This window comes from Cariama cristata, unplaced genomic scaffold (genome assembly GCF_000690535.1).
Source record: "Cariama cristata isolate BGI_N322 unplaced genomic scaffold, ASM69053v1 scaffold9599, whole genome shotgun sequence".
Lineage (NCBI taxonomy): Eukaryota > Metazoa > Chordata > Aves > Cariamiformes > Cariamidae > Cariama > Cariama cristata.
The window spans coordinates 28,618-36,048 of record NW_009634067.1 but is presented as its reverse complement, the minus strand read 5'-3'; the positions used below and the strand labels follow the sequence as shown (position 1 = coordinate 36,048).

The following is a 7,431-nucleotide window of genomic DNA, read 5'->3' as shown; positions in this document are numbered from 1 at the left end:
TCCCTACTCCCAGTTATGCTTTAGAAGCTTCTCAGGGAAGCCTAATCAAGATGATCCTTCTTATATAACCAATACAGCAAACTGAAAAATAGAATCATAGATTCATTACGGTTGGAAGAGACCTCAAAGATCATCAAGTCAATACTTACGGTTGATGTGATCAATATAGTATACACCAATCTGAGGATCATATGCAGCTTCCCATCCCCATGGGAGTTCATCCCCAACACAATCCGCAAATGATAAGGGCTTTGTTAACCTAAAATCAAAGAAACAAGTTAATGGTATAGCTTTTTTCTCTTCCATAGATATGTTTGTTATTCATATTCATTCCTATTATGACAGAAGCTAAAGATAGCAGAGAGAAAGGAGAGCAAGTTGTTTTCTCCCTCTTAAACTTTAGGCTCTTGATTGTTTTTTCCCTATTCTGTCTTTCTGAATTCATTAACTCCAAGAACATAACGTTAAGTTATTGCAAACATTTTTCAGTACAGGCACTCAAGTGAGAAATTCACTGCAACATTTTTCACATTTGACAGCTTAAAATTAAACAATAATCAATACCTTGTTTAAAAAAAAAAAAAATCATCTGCACTCCTATTTGTCCCCAGAAGAACTGGACCTTTCAACCTTGAGTCTGTGATGAGAGCACAAGATTTCAAGGTCATCTTCTCTAATGATCACAGACAGGAAACTCAGGACAGAGCATACAATCATCTAAGATGCAGTTATAGCAGCACTTACCAATGCACATACATGAATAAAATAAGCAGCAGTGGGGAGAAGGAGTACACAGAGCATACATTTTATAAGTAACATTTAATGGGCCTTCAGATGTTCACATGTTGCCTTGTTAGGAAGGCAGACAATTAAAAGTTTTTCATTTTAATAATGGAGGGCCTATTAGATACAAGGAATATATTAATAACAATAATACACGGGCTTTTTTCCAACTGAGGCTGAGCAAAGCTTTACATCATCATATTTTTGGCAACTTTTTTTTTTCTCCTAAAAAATGAGTATTGAGTTTCCTGTTGATAAACCCACAGATAAATACTATGTCTGATATACTGATATATTTAATAGGAAGAACAAGAGATTTAATGTTTTATTGTCACCATACTGACAGCAAGATTAGTACATATCCAGAGGTTAAAAAAAAAAAAAGAGTCCTCAGAGTAAGACCATCAAGAACAGTTTGTGGGACACACAAGCATCACCTCCTTTGCTCACCGCTGCTGAAGTTCTATCACCTGAGACTGTTTTTTCATCTCATCATTAAAATTCTATACAAATAAAAAGCTAATAATCTAATTCACATATGCTTTTTTGTGTTGCAGTATTTTTTCTTCAATTAGTTTCTGACCAGAAGAAACTGGTTTATTGACATTTTTGTGAGGAATGAAAGAGAAAAGAATGGTACTCTTGTGTTGTGTAGAAAACACTACGTAGAAAATACTTTACAAAACTATTGAATTAAATTTTTCTTACAGCTAAGAAAACAGAAATTTGAGCACAGGTTTGATTTAGAAATCATTGTCTCACAAATATGTTATTACTATTGATGGATGTGACCTATCAGTTCTTTAAGTAGGGCAACACTTTATTCCTCCAAACTAGGGTTGCAGAAATTACAAAGAACCAAGCTCTTATGATCCAAAATCTCCACAGATTGTAGACAGATTCGTTTTTTTAAACTGTAAGTATGAATCCACTTCCCCATATTTTTCCAAAGATTACAACATAATCCTATGAAGGTTACTAATGCTTCATTTTGAGGTCCTGAACAAATTCACAAATAAGGCAAGTTTGCTAATTTATTGCCACTTACAAACTACTGTGCAAAACCACTAAATACACAAAAAACTACGACAAAATTCAAGTAAGATTAACAATGTGGAATTACATCTGGATCACTACGATATAAAATATGGATTGTAAGGAGCACAAGCAAGCTGTGAGAAAAGTTTTGTTTACTTGGAGAGATTCTCCATGAGAACGGCCAGCCACAGACACTTTTCTCAGTTGAGTGACAAGGTGTAGCTTCTGTAATACCTGTTCTCCTTCTCAACCGTTACCCACTATATGCTGCCTCACAGTCCAAGAGCTTTTCTGAAGGAAATCTTAAATGGACATGACCCATCCTCCCTCCTTACGATGCAGGAGAGGACATCCCACTGAAGCCGACTGGGGTAAACTCCCCAGCCACCTCCAGAGAGAAGACCAGGTCTGTGTGAGCCAAGCCTACTCGCTGTATCCTCTTCCACTGCTGACACACTTCTTTAAATCCACACATGCCGCTGCTCTGAGGAGCTCTCCAGAAACCCTAGCTCAGACCTGCCACTCTGCTCCTCACCCTCCTCCTCCTCTCAGGGCGGCAGCAGCTGGCTGCCATGGCAGCATGGGCCAGCACTTCCAGTGGGCGGCAGAGGCTCTCTGTTAATAACCCCTTCCCCTCGGAGAAAAGAGAGACAGACTTATGGGTTGGAAATTAAAACTATTTTAATAAAACAGTAACAATGAAAAAGTATATAATGATATTAATACTAATGCTACTAATAATAGAAATAAAAAGGAAAAATATACAAAACCAATATTGAGCTTCCAAACAATGGTCAGGGAATTGCATGCCACGGCAGCTCGCAGTGCTCACACAGCAGGGCAGGCACCCGGATGTCCCGGACCGAACTCCCCAGTCAACACGAACCGGATTCAGGAACGCACGGATCGGGGTCAGAGGCAGGAGAACGAGCAGGGTCCCACAGGGATGCCGGCCGTGAAGGAAGAGAGCGAGACCCTCATGATCCCTGAGCTTTACACTGAGTGTGAGGTGGATGGGATGGAATACACCTCCTCCATCAGTTCTTGGTCACCTGTCCCATCCACGCTTTCCCACAGGTGCGACCCTTTTATGCCTTTTCACTTGTGGACCATGAGACCGCCAGCAGTGACCTTGGTTCCCACAGGGATAGGTGTAAACGTGGGCCTCCCTGCACACCAACCCTACCCTTACTTCAGTCGCAACTACAAACATCAAGTGTTACCAAGTCTGAAAACAGGCACTGTCTGAAAAAACATGTAGCTGCACTTTCAGAAAGTGCAGAAGAAACTTAACTGAAACAAAAACTCTTGAAAGAAGAAACAGTCCTGTTTTACCCAAACCAGGACACATGGCCAGGATGGCAGCTACGCAGCTCAGCAGGCCAACAGCTGGCTCACAAAGTTGCAGCTGCCAAGCTCTGCCATATCAAATACACCTGCCCAAATGCTACCTATTAATAATTACTAGCATCACTTCAAAGATCAGTTTTGTTTGCAAATAGTAACAGCTAGACAGAAAGAGATGACTCTTAGGAAAGCAGGAGAAGCCTTTTAAAGCCAGGATAATGCACACAATCACAGCTTCAGCCAGGCTGCACGCCGGGTACCCATGTCAGAGGGTTCCCAGGCCACGGCTGCTCAGAGGAAGCATCAATCACGTCAAAGTAACAGCCCTGTGGTGACTTTGGTTAGTCATCTGAACCTGTGCCAACTACAAGGGCACGTCTTGCTGTGAAGAAAGTCCTGCCTCAAATTAGATCACAAATGTGGATTTTCATGAAACATCTGAAACGGAATAAAAATAAAAGTTCAACATCATGCTTAGCCTTAACGTTATAATACTAACTCAAAACACAAGTCTTGTAGTTCAAGTAGAAATACCATATAGCAGAGTAGGGATTATAGCAAATTTGGATAAACATGGCCAGATGGTCTCTAATAAATTCATTTTGAACTCTGCAAAAGCATTCAATACTTTCACCAAAGATGTACACCACAGTTAGCAACAATCACAAGATGCGATTTTTAAACCATCTTCACAGGAAGGATATAAACCCAGTACTATCCTGGTTTTTCATCTGCACTCCACACCAATTTTACTTTTACTCAAATACTGACTTCTTACTATTACAGCACATTCTGTAGGTTAGACCACAGACCACTCTGGCCATGCAGAAGTTCTGTCCAGGTGTTATCTCCGGTCAGAAAATGGACACTGTGAGAATGAATAGCAGCTGCTTTCTCATCCCAGACACTCCATAAATTAAAGTGATGCTAAAAAACTCTGGACAAGTACTTGAGTGACCCACTCTGGACCTTAAACAAATGAAGAAAAGGGAGACAGAGGCCCCAAAATACAGGCAGTACTGGACAATTATTCTATGAATTCTGCTCTGCTGGATTATGCTTGGACATTGCAGCCTTAAGATCTGAACTACGTCAGGAGAACTGCTCCCAAGTAGATTTTTAAAGCATGAAAATGTTTGTACATAACAAGATCACAATTACTTAAGCGTGTTACATCCCCACAAACGTCTCTTTTTTGTTCCAAAGTCTTTTAATAGCACAAGATTTTTGAGCCTGACATGGACTTTTACAATTGAGTAGCCATCAGCACAAGGTGATATTGCTTGGGGCCCTCAAAACTGTCTCAACATAAACACTTTCAAAACATGTATGGCAAATGGATGAGATTAACATGACATGAAGATAAGTAAAATGCAAGAGAAAATTTGCAAGACAGAAGTTGAAAGCAAAGAGAGTTACAAGATGTAATTGGAAAGGAAATACCTAGGAGCAAGGACTGAAGGAATCCTGTCTGTGTGAAGATCATTATCTGTGACATAATAACCTATGATAGACAGACTGCCATTACATTCATTAACCATGACCCAAGAAAAGTGAGGTTTATTGCACCATAACAGAGGATTAAGTGCTGTGTCTCAGGACACTGATATTCTGAGGTAATTTATAATATTTTTTCAGTTTGTAGTCATCAATTTACATGTTCTTAGAAGAATGCCAATACTCTAAAAAGGATGACTTAAAGCCCACATTTAGTATACTATGAAGTTTAATTAGTTAACAAAAGGTCGGGGGGGGGGGGTTAATGCATATCATTAAGCCTAAGTATTCTCACCTATGGGCATTTTTTTCTTTTAACCTCTTGGAACTCCTTCAAAGCGAAGACTAATTTATTAGCCTTTAGCTCCTATATAACGTTTTTATCTACTCAACCCTATATGGCTGCATCACATCCACTTCAGCATATGGATTGAAGTGTACTCCCTGGACCAAGAGAACAAGAAGCAGGTGTGTGTAATGAGAAGTGGCTACTCTTAAGAAAACCAGGAAGCGTTCTGTAATTCCATTATGTAAACAGCACATAATTATGTTATTGCCAATGACTTCACAAATGCCCTGGGACACCTAGGAGACAAATACAGCTTACAAATTGAAAAGCTGCTGTATTACCACCTCAAATCCACATTTTTCTTTGAAGTTTTCAAAATACAAAGTTAGCTAAGATCTTAAAATGTAGATTCTACAATGATTTATGTGTTATCATTAACAGTGGCTATTGCATCTGCAGCCATGCCTATAAGAGTAAGTCTGTATAGTGCAGCTAAAGTTAATAAAGAGGCTGATGATACTGTAAAATGGAACCATAACTACAGACTGATGGATTGTCAGTGCAATACCGTTCCATTTGGACAACTTTCTTGCTTGATGTACTCCTTAGACCACAAAAATACATAGAAGAGAGGTTTCTTCCTACAGTCAGGGTCCACAAAAAATGAGAAATTTACTATATACACTAGTGAATGCTATCTTTCTGTCAACATCCAGACAGCTCATGATATTTCACACTTCTGTGATCTGAAATTATCAATGTCCATGTTCTTAAAAATGTGTATGCATATGTACGGATATACACACACACAATTTTTAACACTTTGCTCTAGGCAAGAGTAACCCTGCACTCTGCTGCATTCCTTCTCTGACTCCTTTTTTCTCCAAAATCCATTCAGGATTAAATCAATTCTAATATCGAACCAGAGGTTATCCATATTATGATTAGGACGCTACTTTATCAACAGGAAACTCTGGACTTTGGTCTTTGCTCTCTTCTAAACTCAGCTGATACCAGCATCACTGACCCCCTTAGCATACTTCAAAACTTGATTTTACCCACACTCTGAAGGACTATGTGAGTACAGCTTGCCATGTTTTGCTTAGATAGAACTATTTGCATCAATTTTCTAAGACTGATTCATTGTGATTTATAAGATATGTGGTGGAGGGTGTGGGCAAGACAGAAAGGTTACAGTAGGCAGACCTCAGAAAACCGAGGGGAGAGGGGGGACGGGCAGGAAGGGGAAAAGACACAGACAAAAAAACCAAAACAAAACACAAAACCAAAACCAAACACAACAAATCTGAGACTTCTTTTCCTCAATTAGAAACAAAGAAAATACAGGCTGGTAAGAGGTACATAAATACTGGAGAATTATGAACAGGTTCATTTTAATCTCTTTCAAAATGACTTCCAAGAATACCTCCTTTGCTGTGTGGTGCTTGACCTACAGTCAAACTTGGGAGTTTTGAATTCAAATATAACTAGGGTCAATGCTCAACTTCAATAGCAACTTCAACATGCATTTGAAAACCTTCTCCAAATCCCAATTATCCCCCACCCAAAATGAGCTCATGTTCCTTGCCATGTAGCAAGATCTTGTGTGACACTTATATGAAGTGTTGTAGTGATTAAATTTCACACCCATTCATTCTCATATATAATGATGTACATTACACATTATTTATTTTCTCTTACAATGCAGTACTCACTAGTACTTTTTCTAAGCAGAAACTGTTCTGAAAAAATACCTCTTCTCCACACTGTAGGAATTGAGAAGACAGAACCTAAGTTACTATTTACACGTGCAGCAATGAGCTGTGTATTAAATTATTAAAACGTAACAGAAGAAACCCAATGATGGAAGGACTACATGCACGCTTACCTGGAATGTGGCTCATTTAACTACATACACCATGACAGATGGGTGTACAGATCACTTACGAATAACACAATACAACAGCAGCACAAAAAGTTTCCTCTGAGCGCTTCCTCACAAATATTTTCAGTTAGCACAATGACACCAAATACGAACATGATCAGCAACAGCTAATTTCTTATTTTGCAAAAGGACAACTGAAAGTATTTAATTCCTATTTTGATCCAGTAGCTCAAAACAAGCAAATGTAAAAATTTAAATCAACTGATCAGGGAAAGGAATGTATAAATGAAGAATTCAGAACATTTTTCTTCTTCTATTAGAACTCCTGAATTTGGTGCTTAAGTTGGATCTTAAAATTAATTCAATTCTTGCCCAACTTTCTAAAGCTATAGGCATTGTGACTTTGAAGGATCTATAAACATGACTTCTAATCCCATCCCAAATATCCTCCCAAACATGGATTTTACTCACTTCAGGCACACAAGATGGATTTCTTTTATAAAACTCAAGGGTGCAATTAATCTCATTAACTTCAAAAGTTAGTTATCTAACCTGAATTACTCCTTTAGGTTCCCTAGAGAGGCTGATTCAG

The 7,431-nt window shown here is 38.8% G+C and overlaps 1 protein-coding gene across 1 annotated transcript in view; it reads right to left on the bottom strand.

The window, feature by feature from the left end:
* The window catches only part of WWC2 (WW and C2 domain containing 2), a 63,428-nt gene extending 63,173 nt beyond the window's left edge, over nt 1–255 (bottom strand). The window contains exon 1 of the mRNA XM_009707027.1: nt 150–255. The gene's annotated coding sequence lies outside the window, so the exon portion shown is untranslated. The remainder of the gene's footprint in view (nt 1–149) is intronic.
* Nucleotides 256–7,431: the final 7,176 nt, after the last annotated feature.